Here is a 21,196-nt window from a genome sequence, read left to right on the forward strand (position 1 = left end):
TCTAAATTTTTCAGATTTATTGAATTACTTAGAGAATAAAATACTACTCACCCTCAGACGGTTAACTTATTTTACCTTTCTTTCACATATGTTTGAAAATCCCAAGACTAATGCAATTTATGTAAAATATGAAGAACAGTTCTGGACAGGAAGAAATGATCCTGTTCATCCTTCTACCATTCTCTCGGATTTAATGTTTTGGTCTCTACTACCTTTGGCATAATTTCAAATATTACATCACTGTTTGAGTAAAAGTTCATACGTTTTAAATTTACTTTTCACTCAATTAAATTTATGATCCACTAGTGTGACTTGTTTTTAAATAATATTCCAAGTGCACATTTTCTTTACCATCTATTATTTTATACACCTCAATTACAGAAACATTTTTGTATTTTATCTCATGCAGTTCTAAAAACATAAGAGTTAAAATGAAAGCTTTCTTTTATTTCCCAATTTCAAAATGGAAGCCCAAAGACATCGTTTATGAAATCAGACTAGGTTGGATAACCTAGAAATTAGTCAGGATACAAAGATTTTGTTCTAGTCTTTAATTTCATTATGCATGGTCAAAGATTTGGCAGGTATGAGAGATTTGCGAACACCTACTTAGGTGCAGCTAGTACTCTTCACAACAGAACAACTCTAAAGAAAATATAATGCAGATTTACTAAAATATCACAGCTGAAAGGTCTAAATTATGTCAGAAGGCTATATCACTTAGTACTGTATTTGTTCTAACTGCAAACATTCAGGGGTGATTTGATCATGTTTAAAATAAAAAAAAGACATAATTTCCATTGTAGGTAAATCAAAGACAAGAATCCACAATCAAGATAAACTGAAGATCTGCTAAGAAAAAGATTCTGAAACTTCCTCATGGAAAGAGTTATTGGAATATGGAATGTTTTGCCACAAATGGTGAGCAAAATTGATTACAACACAATGAGATACCAGATAAATACTTTAAAAACAAACATACAAATAAGAGTATAAGGGGGAAAGCATGGGGCAGTGTTCAGTCAACATTGGTAAGAAGGGTCAAATGGCCTCATCGGTACTAAAATGTCATTGTCTCTATCTATTTGCAACATATAATTACTGAGGAATTGGTAACAATTCTAACTTCAAATGGGTTTGTGAACTATGGGGGAAACTCTCAAAAGCTTGTGTTCTGCCTGGAGGATCTGCATTTATAGACAGAAACAGCTCTGAATTGTGAAGCCTAAGAAAGACTGCTTCATGTGCAAGTTCCATTGTTCATCAAACAGTATATCCTTAACAAAATGAATTTTAATCCCTAAGTTAGTCTATTATATTAGGGTAAATTTTTATTTTTAGTCTTTATACAGACAAACTGGGAACTTAAATATCTTCCATGATTTTCTCTTGTTAGACTTATACCCATTGTTCTGATGTGGTGGTATTTTCTATCTTTAAAACAGGAGCATGGTGGCCATCCGATATGATTTCCAGTGCTTGATACTATGATTGGAGTATAATTTTTAATCCCATGATTGTTTACTCTGATCATAGTAGAGGGAACAGGGTACTCAGTCTCTTTACAGGACCTACCATTTTGTCTCAAGGAAAAGGCACAAACATTAGGAGAAAGGCTGATTACTTCAAGCCAGCAATATTTCTGCTAGCCAATTACTCTATTTAAAAGATACATGTGTGGATGTCAGAAGAGGGAAATTCATGTTTGCCTCTAATGTCCCTCACAGAAGCTTGCTCACACTCAAGCCTCGATTTTCTACTAGTTTCCTAGTGTAAATCAGGTGGTAGATAATGGAAAACAGGTAGGGAGTCTCATCCCGCAGTATGATTTCCATGGGGTAGGGGCCAGCATTACAGAGTTTCCATTTCAAACAGTTAAACATTATAAATTTCGCTTATACACAATTTCCCACTCCCATCATGAGTGTGCTATGGGCACCTGTCCAAATATGGACTCAAGGCTATGTAAATAAACCAACTTCGGGAAACTGGGAACAAACAACACGTTTTCCTTCCAGTTTCTTTAAAGTTTGTCAGTAACCATTTGGGTCTTAATTACGTCCATATTGAAAAAAATCTTTGCTCACGGTCCAGGCTGAACAGCAAATGTTGGTGGGTGCTTCAACTTTAGGCTATTACAGGTTAGCCCAATCCTGACTATGAATATCCATTTTCAAGTAAAGGTCTTCAGGTAGCAATTAGGAATGGGAACCTTGACTGATTTTTATTATGTCAGATAAATATTGTAATTTCTCCTGAGCGAATAAAAGAATTTACATTTATATAGCATCTTTCACATCGTCAGAGCATTCCAGGGCTGTCATATAGGAAATGTGCCAGCCTGCACACAAGTCCCACAACAGCAATGAAATAAATGGCCAGATTAACTGTATTTTAGTGATATAGAATTACTGCTTGGATGAAGTAATAGAAGTCTACTAGTACCTATGGAATGATATTTAGTATCAGCCTTCAGAAGACTATATCAATTGTATGAGAATGAGAATATTAAAGGAAAATTAAAGGGTAGAAAGATAGAAAATAGGAGGAATAGGTCATTTGGCCCTTCGAGCCTGCTCCGCCATTCAATAGGATCATGGTTGATCCTCTATCTCAACGCTATACTCCTGCACTCTCCCCATACCCCTTGATACCTTTAGAGTCAATAATCTATTTTCTTCTTAAATATATTCAGCGACTTGGCCTCCACAGACTTCTGTGGTAGAGAATCCCATAGGCTCACCACCCTCTGAGTGAAGAAGTTTATCCTCATCTCAGTTCTAAATGGCCTACTCCGTATCCTCAGACTGTGACCCCTTGTTCTAGACCCCCCAGCCAAAGGAAATATCATCCCTGCATCCAGTCTGTCCATCCCTGTCAGAAATTTATACATTTAAATGAGATCTCCTCTCATTCTTCTAAACTCCAGTGAATACAGGCCTAGTCGGCCCAATCTCCCCTCATATGACAATCCTGCCATCCCAGGAATCAGTCTGGTGAACCTTCACTGCACTCCCACTATGGCAAGTATATCTATTCATAAGAAAGAATACAGGTAAGGGTACAGTAAGGCCTAGGTAGGCAACACCAATAATACACTTTACTGCAGGGATTTTAATTTTGCTTTAGCAAGGGTGCTGCTGGTATTAATCCAAGATCAAAGAAGACAAAAATGAACTAAGTATTTATGCTACACTTGCATTTAGTTAATATTTCAGGACTGTGCTACTTACAACTGAAATTAATTTTGACAAATCTTATCTTTTAATTAAAAACACACAAAGAGGTAACTCAACTGGTCTGATCTGTGAATTGCACCAAGTCTAACTCCCCACTTGTAACAGTATGACGAAATTCATTTGATAGTTATTCAACACACATGTGGAATAAAGCAATACATACAATTGCTCCATTGAAAGCAATGCTCACTGCTGGAATGTTTTTCCATTTAATAAAGCTACTTTTGTTTACAAGCTCATGCCTGTGAGACGTAATTCACCATTAGCATGTTTTAGTAAACTAAGCTAGCATTTGTTTTTGTTACACAGAGGCTAACTTTTTTTTCAAAAAAATAGTTGTACGACTCCTCACTTAGAATGCAATGTTTGTATGTTATTGTACTTCAACTCTTTGGCTGTAACAAGGCTTTTTCTGTTTCTGAAAGGCATCTTCCACATGCAAGTTTCTCCACTTCTGATGGCAGTGATTCATGGTCAGCTCCAATTCCACACAAAACAGAAGACATCTGGTATCTCATCTAAGTGACCATTGTTTTATATCTGTGCCTGAACAGCAAATGTTGGTGAGTTCTTCAACTTTAGGCTATTACAGGTTAGCCCAATCCTGACCACAAATATCCATTTTCAAATCAAGATCTTCAGATAGCAATTAGGAATGGGAACCTTGACTGATTTTTATGTCAGATGACCATTGTAATTTCTCCTGAGAGAATAGAACTTGCATTTACATAGCATCTTTCACATCATCAGGCCATTCCAAAGTGCTCAACAAATAATGAAGTATATTGAATCATAGTCACTGCTGTAACGTAGGAAATGTGCCAGCCTGCACACAAGTCCCACAACAGCAATGAAATAAATAGCCAGATAAACTGTATTTTAGTGATATTGATTAAGGGATAAATTTTGGCCAGGACAGCATACATTCATGTGCAGGAACCCGTTCTCTGGAAACAAAAGGAATACGTTCAAGCCTTGCACCTTTTCTGAATTACGCAGAAGCATAAGGAAGGTATGCAGCTCCCCATTGCTTTCTCCATGGCAATGTCTCAGCCAACCAAGTCAACTTGCCAACCAATCAGCAGTCCTTTTCTCCTATACTATAAATTATTGCAATCATTTGAAATTTGGCACTCTTGAGTTTATCTTATGAGTGCAAGATGATAAACTTTTAACAACATGTTTCTCTTTTCAACAATATTCATGTTCTGTACTACCAACGACTATTCATTTACCTATTAAACAATTTTGTTAAGGGCAGTGCTGGACATTACACATTTAAATGCTACCAGATTCTATTTCATTTAAGAACTGTGAAGCATGAAGTTGCTCTGCTAGAGGAAGAAACCAAGTTTCAACATTACTGCAGCTGGATCTCTGTCTTTCAATAAGCTTGTCGCTTTGACCCCTCATGCCAAACCTGTGGAAAATTAATGCAAAGTAGGAGCTGGTGTCATCTGGCATCTCCAGCAGAGAACTAACAGGCCCAGTCTGTTTGAGTTGACTACAGCAGGCCACTAAATACAGCAGCAAAAATGAATGTGAAGAGCTGCAGATTGAAAATAGAAATTCTAATTCCAAAACAACTTTCACCAATGTTGATAGAAAAAATTGAGTTGGTTTTATACATAAAAATATAAATTGACAATTAGAAGCTTACATATACCTCCATCACCATCCCTGGGCATGTCCTGTCCCACCGGCAGTATAGACCCTTCAGAGGCAGCGGTACAATGGTTCACAGTAAGGAGGGAGTTGCCCTGGGGGTCCTCAACATTGACTTCAAACCCCATGAAGTCTGGGAGCACTGAGGGTAGCAAGGGCACAGAATATACTCTGGGTGGGGAACTTCAATGTCCATCACCAAGCATGGGTCCGTAGCACCACTGCTGACTGAGCTAGCCAGGCCCTGAAGGGCATATCTGTCCCACTGAGTATGAAGCAGGTGATGAGAACACCAACAAGTGGGAAAAACCGACTGGACCTTGTCCTCACTTTACCTGTTACAAATGCATCTATCCATGACAGAGTGACCACTGCACAGTCTTTGTGTGGCACTACCATTATGCTAAATAGATAGATTCAGAACAGATATAGCAGCTCAAAGGTGGACATCCATGTGGGCCATTAGCAGCAGCATAATTATATTCAACCAAAATCTGTAACCTCATGGCCTGGCAAATGCCCAACTCTACCATCAAGCTGGGGATCAACCCTGGTTCAATGAAGAGTGCAGGAGGACATGCCAGGAGCAGCACTAAGCATACTGAAAATGAGATGCTAATCTGGTGAAGCTACAACGTAGGACTACTTGCGTGTCAAACAGCAGAAGCAGAATGCGATAGAAAAAGCTAAGTGATCCCACAACCAACGGATTAGATCTAAGCTCTGCAGTCCTGCCACATCCAGTCATGAATGATGGTGGACAATTAAAGAATTAACCAGAGGAGGATGCTCCACAAATATCCTCATTCTCAATACTAGAGCCAAGTGGCCCTGGCAGAGCCCAAATTAAGCATCAGTGAGCACCGTCACGGCACCTTCCATCAATTTGCTGATGATCGGAAATAGAGTGATGGGGTAGTAATTGGCTGGACTGATATTCCATTTGGGTATTCAAACAATCCACTGTGGCATTTTATGAAGGAATATCTAGATCAATTAAAAGTAATTTTAACAAAGTAATCTAAATCAAAGTATCCCAAATTGTAAACATAATGATCATCTGATCTCGGAGATCAAAGATAGTCTCTTTTAACTAATTGCATCATATAAATTTGACAGAAGCGGTTTTATTCAATTCTGAGATCTTTCCTTGCCAACAGAAGCTATTAGCATTATCTATAATAATGATATCTATCTAAAAGATAATCATAATGTTTGTACAAGTTTCAATTGAGCTCCTATTAAATCTGAGCCATTATATATATTAGCTGTGAAGAAATGGGGTTTTGCCAGGTTTCAGATTTTAAAATAAAATGTTTTTATTTCTTCATTCAAAATTTCGGCTGATCCAAATTTGTTCAGTTGTTAACTGCTGAACCCAAGAAAGATTAATGTGTCAATTTATCCTGATTGACAAAAGCAGACAATACACAGGATCTATCTGGAATAAGTGCTGGGTTCAAAGAATGGCTGTTCTAATACGAAGATAGGGACAACTTCTCTTGCACTTCTGCCATTTAATGAAATCATGGCTGATTTGTGATCTAACTCCATACATCCACCTTTGCCCCATATCCTTTAATACCTTTGGATAACAAAAATCTATCAATCTCAGACTTAAAATTGACTGTTAATGTTGTATCAATTGGCATTTGCAAAAGAAGAGTTCCAAATTTCGACCACATGTTGCACATATAAGCGTTTCCTCGTTTCACTCCTGAAAGGCCTGGTTCCAGTTTTTAGACCATGGGGCCCCAAGTCTGAGATTGTCCAACCAGCGGAATTAGTTTCTCTAAATCTACCCCATCAGTTTCCCCTAATATCCTGTAAAGTTCAATCATATTACCCCTTAATCTTTTAATTTTTAGGAACTACAACCCTAGTTGATATAATCTCTCTTTGTAAGATAATTCTTGGAGTCAGCATTATTTGGTAAATCTATGCTGTACCCCTGCCTTCCTAATACAACCTTCCTAAGCTCAGGTGCCCAGAAGTGCTCACAGTACACTAGATGTGGTCTAAACAGAGCTTCGTGAAACTTCGCCTCTTACATTGTAGTCCTCCTTATATAAAAACCAGCATTCCATTAATTTTTGATTCTTTTCCGTAACTGGTCATCTCATTTTAATGATCTAAGTAAATGGGCCCCAAGTCTCTGTGTCTAGCTTTTCACCAGAAGAAAATATTCTGTTCTATCCTTTTTAGGTCCAAAATGAACAATCTAACATTTGCCTATATAGAAACACATTTGCCACAGCTTTGCCCATTCGCTTAATCAATTAATCCACACTGCTTGGAATGTCGCTTATTTTTGTGTCATCAGCAAACTTGGATACGTAGCTTTCTATCTCATCATCTAAGTTCTTAATAAATATGGCGTATACTTGGGGCTCCAACATAGTGTACCCTTGTGGAGCACCACTAGTCATATCCTGCCAATTACAGTACCTGCCTATTGCCCCAACATACTATCTCCTGCTGTGCAGCCAATTTCCTAAGTGGGTCAATAATTTGCCTTCATCTCCATGAGCTTCAGCAAACAGGAACTTTATCAACTATCTTCTGGAAGTCAATATAAATAACATTAGACATTCCCCAGTCCACTACTTCTGTCATTTCTTCAAGTTCAAGTTCTTCAAGCAGGTTCATCAGGCATGACTCTTAAAAATCCATGCTGGCTCACTCTGATCATTTGAAAGTTCTTACTGATCAGCTGAAAATTTAGAACCGAGGAATATCATAGTTAGGGCACCGGCAATATTCTCACCTACTCTCTTCAAAACCCTGGAACAGAAACCATCTGGACCCTAGGACTTTGTCACTCTTTGGTGCCAATATTTTCTTTGCTACTGTTATTTTGTTTATTTTAATTTTGGTGAGGCATGTCCTTGATTCAGTATTAGCTTTCTTGGCATATTTGGCATGCTGTCCTCTATCTCTGCTATAAATACTCATACAAAATGAGTATTCAACATCTCTAATTCCTCATTTTCATTTATGTTATCACCATTACCAGTTTTCAAGGGGCTCCCGACATTGCTTTTGACTACCCTCTTTGTTAAATCTAATATGGCCTTTCCCTTTGTTAGTTCTTGGACATACTGTACTGAAAACACACCTGAGCACACCCATGGAATCCACTAACCTTTCTAGTGTGCTTATGCCAATCTATATTAAAGTTAAAATCCTCATGAAAATCACCCTGCCTTCATGACATGGGTTTCTTATCAGTGCATTTATACATTCTACCGCTTCATAGTTGCTACCAGGGGAACTACACAACTCCCAACTTCTTTTTCTTAATTCTATCCATAGACTGGAACTTTCCGTCCCCATTGGCATGAGGCATCATGGCAGGCATGAGGGACAATACGACGAGAAGGCCAAAAATCAGTTTTACACAATTGTGAAATCAATTTGCGATCATCCATTTTACCCGTCAATGTCAGGCCGCGTTTCCCACTGCCGGGTGCCAGGAACGTCATTTTAATAATTTGCATCTAATTATAAGCCCTGCTGGCTGGAAGCATCCCCTCACGCTGGATCACCCAGGCATGTCGGCATGCAATTTTTCACAACTATATATAAATGACATGCAACTGGGGAGCTGCAAATCACTTGGGACTTCAAGGTTTGCTTGTCTACCTTTCTTTGGGTAGCACTCGTGGTCATCAGTGCCAGGCTTTGCAGGCAGCACCACATCACATTTAGGGGGGCTCACGGGTAGGTCTCTACCTACCAGACCAGCTGTAAGGCTGGGGTGACTGTTCAATGGCTGCAGAGGTAGGGCTTGCTTGGGGAAGGGAGAGAAGTGGCCTCAGGCAAGGGAAGAGACTGTAGGTTGAGGGCTGTACAGGGGATGGAGGGTATCCCAGGGTTTGTGGGGGGTGGCACACGTTGATCTATGCAAGGGGGCTCACAATGGTGAGGGCTGAGGAAGCAGTCTCCATAAGAGATGAGGCCAGATGGAGATGAGAGAGAGTGAGTGGTGATGTCACTTGAGCTGGAAGTGAGTGGGATGCCAGTGAATGTGTGATGGCCTTGTGGATGTGTGAGTTTAGAGTGATCAGATGGCTGCCTAACCCTGGTGGCACGGATGAGATCATTCATCCGTTTTCTGCACTGGATGACCGACCTCTTGTGTGCAGCATAGGCAGTGACTACCTCTACCACCACTTCCAGAGTGGTGAGATTTATAGGCTTCCTGCAGCCAGAGTGTGGATGGATGACATCGCAGCAGGCCTCCACAGTGTCTGGAAGGCGTCCCAGGGATGTGTCACTGGATCGAGGGGCTGCACTTTTTTTGGCTTTTGGGGGCATGTCCTCACCAGTGCTCTCCTGTGTGGCAAACATTGAGAGGTGTGCGTTCAGCTGCAGTTTAAATATGGTGGCCTGTGTGAGGTAATGGCGTGGCAAGCAAATTGGAGGCTGTCTGACAGCGAGAAGGTGTGTTTCCTGTGGCTGCATAGTTAATGAGATGGGAATGTGACGATATGGTGAGAAAATCCACCATTGAGGCTAGTGGGTAGAACGTCCATTTTCCTGCCAGCTACCGCACTTTGTGCAAACCTGGGACGATTCTGCCCATAAGTCTCCATCAGACCGTAAGACATAGCAGAAGTAGGCCATTCGGCCCATCGAGTCTGCTCCGCCATTCAATGAGATCATGGCTGATTTGATAATCTTCAACTCCACTTTCCTGCCTTTCCCCATAACCCTTTAATTCCCTTACTGATTAAAAATCTGCCTATCTCATCCTTGAATATATTTAATGACTCAGCCTCTGCTGCCCTCTCTAGTAAAGAATTCCACAGATTAAATACCCTCAGAGAAGAAATTCCTCCTCATCTCTGTTTTAAATGGGTGACCCCTTACTCAGATTATGCCCTCTGGTCCTAGACTCTCCCAGAAGGGAAAGCCATTTCTCAGCATCTACCCTGTCAAGCCCCCTAAGAATCTTATATGCTTCAAGGAGGTCACCTCTCATTCTTCTATACTTCAATGAGTACAACCTACTCAACCTCTCCTCATAAGAAAATTCCTCCATGCCCGAGGTCAACCTCGTGAATCTTCTCTGGACTGCTTCCAATGCCAGTATATCTTTCCTTAGATAAGGAGACAAAAACTGTTCACAGTATTCTAGGTATGGTCTAACTAGTGCCTTGTATAGTTTTAACAAGACTTGCCTATTTCTGTACTCCATTCCCTTCAAAATAAAGGCAAACATTCCATTTGCCTTCCCTATTACCTGTTGAACTTGTATGCTAGTTTTTTGGGATTCATGCAAGAGGGCCCCCAAATCCCTTTTTGTTGCAGCTTTCTGCAGTCTTTCTCCATTTAAATAATAATCAGCTCTTCTATTCTTCCTGCCAGAGTGCACCACCTCACATTATATTCCACCTGCCAAGTTTTTGCCCACTCTCTTAATCTGTATATATCCCTCTGTTGACTCCTTGTGTCATCCTCACCACTTGCATTCCCACCTATTTTCATGTCATCCGCAAACTTGGTGATAGTACCTTCACTTCCCTCATTCAAGTCATTAATATATATTGTAAATAATTGTGGCCCCAGCACTGATCCCTGCAGCACTCCGCTAGTTACAGGTTGCCATCCTGAAAATGCCCCTCTTATCCCAACTCTATCTTCTATTAATTAGCCAATCCTCTTTCTATGCTAATATACTACCCCCAACACCATGGGCTCTTATCTTATTAAGTAATCTTATGTGCGGAACCTTATCGAATGCTTATTTGAAATCCAAATATATTACATCTACTCATTCCCCTTTATCTATCCTGCTTGCTATCTCCTCAATGAATTCTAATAAAATTGTCAGGCATGATTTCCCCTTCATGAAGCCATGCTGACTCTGCTTGTTTAGATTATGTGTTTCTAAATGCTCTGCTATTGCATCCTTTATAATAGGCTGTAAGATTTTCCCAATGACAATGTTAAGCTAACTGGTCTATAGTTACCTGTATTTTGTCTCCCTCCCTTTTTGAATAATGGTGTTACATTGGCCATTCTCCAATCCTCTCATATTTTTCCAGAATCTAATCTATTTTTCCAGTGCGTCCATTATCTCTGCAGCTATTTCCTTTAATGCCCTAGATGCAACCCATCAGGTCCAGGTGACTTATCAGCCTTTAGCCCCATTAGTTTCCCTGGTACTTTTTCTCTAGTGATAGCTATTGTATTTATTTTCTCCCCTCCTTTTGCACTATGATTACTTAGTATCTTTGGTATGCTATTCGTGTCTTCTACCGTGAAGACTGATGCAAAGTATTTATTCAACTCCTCTGCCATTTCCTGGTTCCCCATTGTTATTTCCCCAGCCTCATTCTCTAAGGGGCCTATGTTCACTTGGCCTCTCTCTTCCTTTTTATATATTTAAAGAGGCTCTTACTGTCTGTTTTTATATTACTTGCTAGTTTACCCTGAGTTTATTTTCTCCCTCTATTTTTTTGGGTCGTCTTCTGTTAATTTTTAAAACTTTCCCAATCCTCCGTCTTACCACTAACCTTTGCCACATTGTATGTTTTTTCTTTCAATTTGATACACTTTTTAACTTCCTTGGTTAACCATGGTTGGTTTATCCTCTTCCTCGAATCCTTCTTCCTCACTGGGATATCTCTTTGTTGTGAGTCATGAACCGTTTTCTTAAAGTCTGCCATTGTTCATCAGCTGTCTTTTCTGCTAAACTCCTTTCCCAGTCCACTCCAGCCAAATCTGCCCTCATTCATTTGTAATTACCCTTATTTAAGTTTAGCACAGTTGTTTCCAACCCAACCTTCTCATTCTCAAACTGAATGCTAAATTCTACCATGTTATGGTCACTGTTTCCACGGGTATCTTTTACTCTGAGATCATTCATTAAACCTGCTTCATTACACATTATGAGATCTAAAATAGCCTGATGCCTGGTTGGATCCACAACATATTTTTCTAAGAAACTGTCCTGAATACACTATGAATTCTTGCTTGTGGCTACCTCTGCCAATTTGACTTTTCTAATCTATATGAAGATTAAAGTCACCCATGATTAATGTACTGCCTTCTTTACATGCCCTCATTATCTCCCGATTTATTCTCTGTCTTACAGCATAGCTACTGTTAGGGGGCCTATAGAGCACTCCCACCAGTGTCATCTTTCCCTTGTTATTTCTTATCTCCATCCATATGGATTCTACATTCTCCGATCCAAGAATATTTCTTGCTATCGTACTTATTCCATCTCGTACTAACAAAGCTACCCCACCATCCTTTCCTTCCTGCCTGTCCTTCCAAAAAGTCACATACCCCTGAATATTTAGTTCCCAGCTTTGATCTCCTTGTAACCATGTCTCCGTAATGGCTATAAGATCACACCCATTAACCTCTATTTGTGCCATTAATTCAGTTATTTTGTTCTGAATACCATGTGCATTTAAGCCATTAATTTTGCATTTTTATTATTTTTTCCCCCTTTGACCCTATTTGCTGTTTTTTTATGTTTGTACACTCTGTCCCTTCCTGTCACACTCTGGTATCATTGCCTAAATAGCTATCTTGCAATGCTGCCATATCCTTTTGCTTTGTAAGCCTACGTATCCCCTCTCCAGAACCCTCCTCCCTCTATTTAGTTTAACGCCTCTCCACAGCCCTAGTTATTCGATTCGCCAAGACATTGGCCCCAGCATTATTCCAGCATAGTCCCAACACTGTCTGTTTTCCTCTCGCTACATCCTCTCTTAACATGAAAATAATTTCAGCCTTAATCACAAATACTACTCCTCCACCTCTACTATTTACCCTATCCTTTCCTGTAGATCTGGTATATTCAGTTCCCAGTCCTGACTGTCTTCCAGCCATACCTCATAATGGCTACCATGTCATACTTTCCAAGGTGAATGCTTTTGACAATAATCACATGAAGACATACCTGCATCAGGTTTGATTATCTGCTCAGATAATGTTTGCTTTTCATTGCAAGAAAGACATTGTCATCTGTTCTTGGTGTTCCATCAGAATGCATCTTTCACACAGATATGATTTTGGTCCCTGTGCCCATTTTCCTAACATGGTTTAGCTGCTGCTCCGGACCAGCCCATCACTCTTATTTCCTGTTAATTCTTTTCTCTTTATTCCTCCTAGGCTAGTCTTTCCTATCATTATGCTTCCTTTCACTTTTCCCTTCTCAGTTATTCTGCCTTCCCAAATCCCTTCAGCACTCTTCAACCTCCATACTCTTATGCTGCTGCCCCATGTTTGACAACCTCTTAGAAAAATCTACAGCTTTCCTCTGCGCCTTTTTGGCATCCGCTGTATGGTCCAGTGACATACTTGCTACTGCCTCCATATGAGCAGAAGCCCCAACTGTCCCCATATGAGCAGAAGCCCCAACTGTCCCATGCTCTTCTCACCAACCTTCCCGCCCAGTGCATACATGGAGGGCTAATCTTGCCAATCACCTTCTCATCCCACTCCACCCCCTTATCAATGACCCTGTGGACATTGCCAGCAGATTGGCTATTCCCTTATTTAAAATTTATACATGCATGGGATGTGTGTGTTGCTGGCTAGCCCATCATTTATTACCCATCCCTAATGGTCCTCAAACTGGTGGCAAACCACTTTCTTTAACCACTCCAATACTTCTGGTGTAGGTATACTCAATGTTGTTAGGAAGGGAGTTCCTGGATTTAGTCCCAGCAACAGTGAAGGAATGGCGAGATTTTTCCAAGTCAGGATGGTGAGTGGCTTGGATGGGAACTTCCAGGTGGTGGTGTTCCCATGCAGCTGCTGCCCTTGTCCTTCCTGGTGGTAGTGGCTGCAGGTTTGAAAGGTGCCTTCGGTAGTGAATAAGGCCCTTGCCATCTATGAGCTTATTGTGGATAATTGCATCAACATCATGGCTTTGACAGAAGCCTGGCTGAAGTCTGATCACACCTGGCCCCTTTAATGCCCTCATCACCAAATCACATGTGAGAGATTTTTGACAGTGTTAAATTATCCTACCTCAGCCTTTTCAACCTGTCTGCAATCTTTGATACAGGTGACCAAATCATTCTCTTCCACTTATCATCCAGCTGGATGGGACTATTCCTGGCTGGTTCAATTTTTATCTATCTTATCATGGCCAATGAACCACTTGCAATGGCTTCTCTCCCCACTCCTGCATCGTTACTGCTGAGTCCCAAGATCCATCCTTGCCTGTGCCCATTTCATATTTACAAGCTGACCTTCGGTGACATCAGATGTCAGGTTCCACATGTACACTGATGACATTCAATTCTATCTCAACACCACCTCTCTCACCTCTTGTTTGACTTGTCACAATGTTCATCTGATCTACAGTACCAAATGAGCAGTAATCTCCTCCACTTAAATATTGGAAAGACCAAAGGCATTGTCTTTGGACACTGCCACAAACTCCATTCCCTAACCACTGAGTTTCTCTATCTACCGAGCAAATATCAGGTTGAAACAGACTGTTCCAAACTTGGTGTCACATTTGAAAGAGGTCCTGATCACACATTCTCTCCTTCACCAAGGCTCTCTATTTCCACCCCTGTATCATCACCTCTCTCCAGCCTGCTGAAACCCTCATCCATGTCTTTGTTTCCTCTAGACTTGCCTATTTCAATGCTTTCTTGGCTGGCCTCCTATCTTCCACCCAAAATAAATTTGACTTCATCCAAAACTCCTTACTCACACCCAGCCCAGCTCCCCCAACAACGCTGTTTTCGTTAACTTTTAAAAAATTTATACATGCATGGGATGTGCGTGTTGCAGGCTAGCCCATCATTTATTACCCATCCCTAATGGTCCTCAAATTGATGGTAAACCACTTTCTTTAACCACGCAATTATTTCTAGTGTAGGTACACTCAGTGTTGTTAGGAAGGGAATTCCTGGATTTAGTCCCAGCAACAGTGAAGGAACGACGTGATTTTTCCAAGTCAGGATGGTGAGTGGCTTGGATGGGAATTTCCAGGTGGTGGTGTTCCCATGCAGCTGCTGTCCTTGTCCTTCTTGGTGGTAGTGGCTGCGGGTTTGAAAGGTGCTGTTGAAGGAGCCTTGGTGAGCTGCCGCAGTGCACCTTGTAGATGACATACAATGCTGCCACTGTGCATCGTTGGTGGAGGGAGTGAATGTTTAAGGACGTAGATAGGGTGTCAATCAAGCAGGCTGCTTTGTCCTGGATGATGTCAAGCTTCTCAAGTGTTGTTGGAGCTGCACTCATCCAGGCAAGTGACGGGTATTCCATCATACTCCTGAATTGTGCCTTGTAGATGGTGGACAGGCTTTGGGGAGGTAGGAGGTGAGTTACTCATCACAAAATTCCCAGCCTCTGACCTGCTCTTGTAGCCACAGTATTTATATGGCTAGTCCAGTTCAGGTTCTGGGCAATGGTAAACCCCAGGATGTTATAAGTGGGGATTCAGCAATCGTAATGCCTTTGAATGTCAAGGGGAGATGGTTAGAATTTTTCTCGAGGAGGTTGTCATTGCCTGGCACATGTGTGGCGTAAATGTTACTTCCCACTTAGCAGCCCAAGCCTGAATGTGCCCAGGGCTTGCTGCATGTGGACAAGGACTGCTTTTATCCATATTGGCGTCATCGCGAATGGTGCTGCACATTGAACATCGTGTAACCATCAGCGAACATTCTCACTTTTGACCGTATGACAAAGGGAAGGTCATTTATGAAGCAGCTGAAGATGGTTGGGCCTAGGGGACTACCTTGAGGCACTCCTGCACCTGATGCAGTCTGGCCATGCCTCAATTATAAAATTCTCATATTGTTTTCAAACCTCCCCATTGCTTTGCACATCCCTGGTTCTACTGCTTTCTGTAGCCCTAGAGTCCTTTGAGATTGCTGTGCTCTTCCAATTCTGGCCTCATGTGCATTCACAATTTTTCACTCCCACCATTGGTAGCTTTGCTTTCTTCTGCCTTGGCCCCAAGTTGTGGGGCTTCCCCCTTAAACCTCTCCACTTTTCTAGTTGTCGCTATTCCTTTAAAACATATCTTTATTTACCTCTTCAACTGCCCTAATATTTCCTTTACATGGCTCGGTTGGATGACACTCCTGTGAAACATTTGGGATGTTTTACTATGCTAAAGGCTCTAAAAGCTGCTGCAGCTGTTGTCTGTCTTGTATCAAAATTACATAACATGGACAAATGTATTTTGTCTTAATGGCCTTAAGTTCACTAGTCATCTTCTATTCACTTGGAAACCCACACACAAGTCACTGTTACAAGAGAAACCTGTGATATCACAAGTTCAAATTTTGAAATCTGAAAAGAACTTAATATTCCAATGCATTGTTAAATTTATCTGATTATCTATTTCTTTCTTTGAACAAATAAATTCATAGTTCATTCTGAAATATACAGCCTGTCAGCATGGTGTTTTTCCATCTATTGGAGAGATCAGAAACAGATGGTATTTTATCCAGTATAGCTCAGTAGTAAAAGGTTAGATCATTTATCCTTGGGCATTTTACACTCCATTAACTACAGTTCAGGTTTGGATCATGACAGGTGTGGGACTGTCTGTTGTAGCTATTTGGGAACAAGCCCAAATTTTGACACTAAAACCATTAAGACTAGTATGTTTCTTCAAATACATTTTTTAACATTTCCCAACTATCCTTCCAAGATATAAGAATATAAGAAATAGGAGCAGTAGGCCATTCGGCCCTTCAAACCTGCCCCACCATTCAATAAGATCATGGCTGATCTGCCCCAGGCCTCTACTCCTCTTTCAAGCCAGCTCCTCATAGATTTTTAAAACATCGGGAAGTTGAGGGCTATCAGTCTCCTCTTTAAATACCTTCAGTGATCTAGCCTCCACAGCTCTGAGGTAGAGAATTCCAGACATTCACTGCCCTCAGAGAAGAAATTCCTTCGCATCTCAGTTTTAAATGAGTATCCCCTTATTCTGTAACTATGTCCCCCACTATTGGCAACATCTTCTCAACATCTACCCTGTCAAGCCCCCTCAGAATCTTGTACGTTTCAGTAAGAGCACCCTCATTCTTCTAAACTCTAATGAATGAAGACCTAACCTGTTTAGCTGTTCTTGATATGTCAATGCCTTCATCCCAGAAATCAGCCTAGTGAATGCATTTCTCGACTTTGACATATTTCTGGACCTCCACTTATGCCACTTTTGAGCAAACAATTAGTCATGTAAAATCACTCTAGGGTTTATCAAAGATCAGGCCCCAGAGTTATTACAAGTTGTGCAACATTATAACATTTATGTAATTTAGGATCACTGAAAAGGTGACATGGAAATGTCTCTAGAATATTGGCATTTAGGAAGTGAAATAAAATCATAGTCCACATTTCTTTGCTTTACTTTAAGTTTTTGCAAGAAAATAAAGATTTCATAAAGGGGTTCTGTACAACCAGTCATTTATTTTAATACATACGGCTATAAACATTCCAGTATAAACATTTCTTTGCATGACATAAAAGTTTGTAAATTACTCTTGTAGTTTTTCTTAAGATGTGGACAACACTGGCAAAACAATATCTAATGTTCACTTCTAGTTGTCCTAAAGGCATTAAGAATCAACCAATGTTTCCTCTAATATTTTCTTGTGTGTGGCCTGTTCATCTCAATGTGTGGATAACTTTACAGTTTTTGGTACAGCCACACAGTGCGGTGTCTTAAAAGAGACAACTGGTGAGCAACTTGTGCAGGGCCGTCGGAGATGCTGCTTGTTTGCACACATATATAGCTTAGAGGGTACATAACAACCACATAGTATGGGACTGAAGTCACATGAAGGCTTGAGCAGGTCAAGGTGCCAGGTGTCAACCCCGATAAACATTAGTCAACCAGTTGGGTTTTTATAACCATTCACTAGCTTCTGTGGTCATTTTATCTAGTGCCAACCTGCAAATGCCCCAGATTTATTGAATATGATTTTCCATCTTATTAGTGGGATTTTATTCTCAGCCTCAGGGTCACTAGTCTAGTAGAACAACTGCAAAGCTATTGACTGTATCCCAAATGGACAGGTTCACTATTTATAATTATGGAGCAAGTGCAAGATTGCTTTTGGTGCTGCTTTTATGTGCAAATACAGAAAAGCTGATGCATCAGAAACTTGGTCCATTTACAGTTAATGAAATGGATAACATGGGCTATTTCTTGTTTAAGTTTCTAGGAGTCCCCAGGAAATCTCTTTGGTAAGCACAAAAAAGATGAGCAAAGTGAATGGATATCTGTGCTGGTGGGCATTCCCACATGACAAAACAACATAATTAGTTGCAGCAAGTTCCCTCTACTCTACCTCAATCACAACCTGAAACAGTATGCTCTACTGCATTAGTATGACATTTTCTATTCTGTACATCAGCCATTATGTAGGTTAAATGTGACTGTTAACTTGTGCCAAATTAGGGCAATAAATAAATAAAATATAGCCAATAAATTAACCCATCCAGATAACTAAAAGATATATTACTGCAGTGTCACTCGCACACTCAACAACTCAAAATAAGCACGGTCTGCCCAGATGCCATTTTAGCTCTTTGTAGCTTCCTTTGTCATAGCTCAGAACAAACTGATTAACTTAAATGTCTCAAAATTTAGTATGATTAATTTTGCCATACTGGAGTTTCATTGTTTGAATATATTTGAGGGCTGAACAAAAAGTTTCCTAAGGCAAGTTAACACATGTACCAAAATCTTCAGGAATCAGAATAAACTAAAATGTGTGTAAAAATCAGCATAATCCTGTGAAAAATTTCTCATCTCATATTTTCCACTAAAAGTCTCCGTTTGGCCTCATCAGTCTGAACAACATGGTAACGCAGATGCAGAACGAAACCGACAGACCATCCTACAAAAAGTTAGTTATCAGTGTTAGTAGGATCCAAGCCAGCTGGTGAAGCTGAAACTAAGACAAAGGTCTTTTCTTTTTTTGAGAGTTTATTGACTTGTTCAGTCTCACAACTCTTCTCCCACTCAACCCAGTGTCCCAGCTATCCCCTATTTAAAGGTGCTCAAAGACAACTAATACCCATCACCAGTTAGCTTAACCTTAACAATGTAATTTACATGACATTAACAAACCTTTACAATGTAATTAACAAGACATGAACCGACAGGGAAACTCCATACATCCCAGCTGTTGCTTCAAGAATGAATTGTCTGCCCCATCTATGCCAGCGAATGGTGCATGCCACAAGTCCAGAGGAGGAATTTAAAACAGAATAGGATTAAGAAAAAGAAAAATGGATAAAAATTCCTCATGACCATAGCAGTCAATTCAAATGGTGGGCAACCACAAGGCTGAAACAATAGAACCACATTTATGACTAACTATTGTCATAAATGTGGTTCTATTGTTTCAGTCTTGTGGTTGCCCACCATTTGAATTAACTGCTGCGGCCACGAGGAATTTTTATCCATTTTTCTTTTTCATAATTCTATTTTTTTTTTAAATTTGTATGTAAGTTCAGACAAATTAGACATTTAGTTCTTATTTTTGTATTAAATCATAACTTTTATCCTATAGACATAATTTCCATAATTTAGGAGGAGAAAAGCAAATGAATTTTTGCTGTAGCCTGCCTAACGCAATACATGGGATTTACAAGTGGAGTCCACCTGCCAGCTTACCCAGCCATAACTCCATAGGCCTCTGATGACTCTGGTCTGATGCCAACGTTGTGGGGAGTTATATCACACTGCGCAGGAGTTTCCAAAACTTGCTGTTTGAGCAAACAAAACAAACTAGGGGGCTGATTTCATGTGATGTGCTGCAAGTTTGGAGCTTTGCCAATCACCAGGGCAAAATCAATAACATAGATTCTGTGTCCAGCCTTTTCTGCATTTGTGTTAAGTAGCCAGAAAATCATGGGTAGCACACCTTGGAATTTTCAAGACGTAGAATTATAAGATTACCTCTCAGTTTCCAATTACTTTGTATACTATTCAGACACCCGTTTTGTATCATAAACACGTTATCAGCTATGAAATCTGATGTTGTATTAATAAGCTATCATAGAAACTGTAATTAAAAAAAGCTAAATTAAGAGAGCTTTCAGATTCTATGAGAATATTATATTAGAAAATCTACTACCACCTACCTTCTGCTGAGACAGTTCTACTCTACAATTATTTTAGCCTTCCTTCAATTACCTGGAGGTCATCATCTCTTGAACTGGATTGTCTGTGAACTGGCAGGCATCTGAAAAATGGTTCTCAATATAAACTTTCCAGAGTCCCTCTGAAAACTGTGTCCACTTTCAAGAAACACAGCTGTTTATGAATATTTCCCTTTCCACACAGCAGACAACCAGGATCTTCTAAGGTCACTAAGTTCAACCATGAATAAAGAACAATATTTCATTGTCTTTGAGCAAGTTAGTTTGAATCCCATATAAAGAAATGAATACTTATATATAGCAATGCCATAAACACTACAGAACAAAAATAAAATAGAACAGTTTGTGTTCTTCCTGTATTCTGGATCATTGGTATATCACCAAAGGGCCCAATGCCGTTTTTCACATGTCAAGTATCAAGACATAACGGCTTCCCCATAAATGGAAACTGGTTCGAATATAGATTATGTTAATAGACCAAGGCGATATATAAGAAACCAGTGCAAAAAAAACTTTAAAAATTAACAAGCTGTTGAAAAAGTGATAACCAGTGCTACAGATTTTAGTACTCATTTAAAAAACATCTGGTTATACAAAAATTCACATTTATCTGACTTCAAATTACTAGAATAAAGCAGTGCTTCTGAGAATGGTTTCTTTTAATCACATCTGGGTAATTTGTAGGGCAGAAGACGTTTCTTCCAATGCATTGAGAAAATTTCCTCTCTTCACAATTTGTAGAAAAATTGTAAATTTCTTCTTCATTTATCTTTATGCTACAAATAATGAGTGTCCCTTTACTGGGGAATCTACACCTGGACTCTCCCAACACCATTAAAAATGGTTTGACATTTGGGACTTACAGTTGGTCATTTTTGTTCAACTAAATAGTTTGTGTCATTAACTTTTTTCATCTTTAAATACAACCAGAGAAATTTCTATTTTGCCGCTAGTTAATGTTTGCTAAATGCTGAACATCTAAACACAAACTGTTCACATGTTTACAGCATTCACTTTAATGAGTTGTCTCTTAACATTCCACTATTCCTCCTTTAGCCAGTCACACCAGGGTCTCCAAGAATTAAAAGTTAAATAACGGACTATGGCATATAAAGTATTGGGGAAATTGAGACTGCTTGGTGAATCTGCATATCAAGTCATGTAAAAATGAA

At 39.9% G+C, this 21,196-nt stretch overlaps 1 protein-coding gene across 4 annotated transcripts in view; it reads right to left on the reverse strand.

Annotated features, from left to right (window-relative positions):
* fam110b (family with sequence similarity 110 member B) overlaps positions 1–21,196 on the reverse strand; it is a 159,669-nt gene that overhangs the window by 67,940 nt on the left and 70,533 nt on the right. Inside the window, exon 1 of one of the 4 annotated variants that reach the window (XM_041190097.1) lies at positions 52–174. The exons of the other annotated variants lie outside the window; for them this stretch is intronic. The gene's annotated coding sequence lies outside the window, so the exon portion shown is untranslated. Of the gene's footprint in view, positions 1–51; positions 175–21,196 lie in introns of those variants that run through there. 4 annotated transcript variants of the gene reach the window in all.

Source organism: Carcharodon carcharias, chromosome 6 (genome assembly GCF_017639515.1).
Source record: "Carcharodon carcharias isolate sCarCar2 chromosome 6, sCarCar2.pri, whole genome shotgun sequence".
Taxonomy (NCBI): domain Eukaryota; kingdom Metazoa; phylum Chordata; class Chondrichthyes; order Lamniformes; family Lamnidae; genus Carcharodon; species Carcharodon carcharias.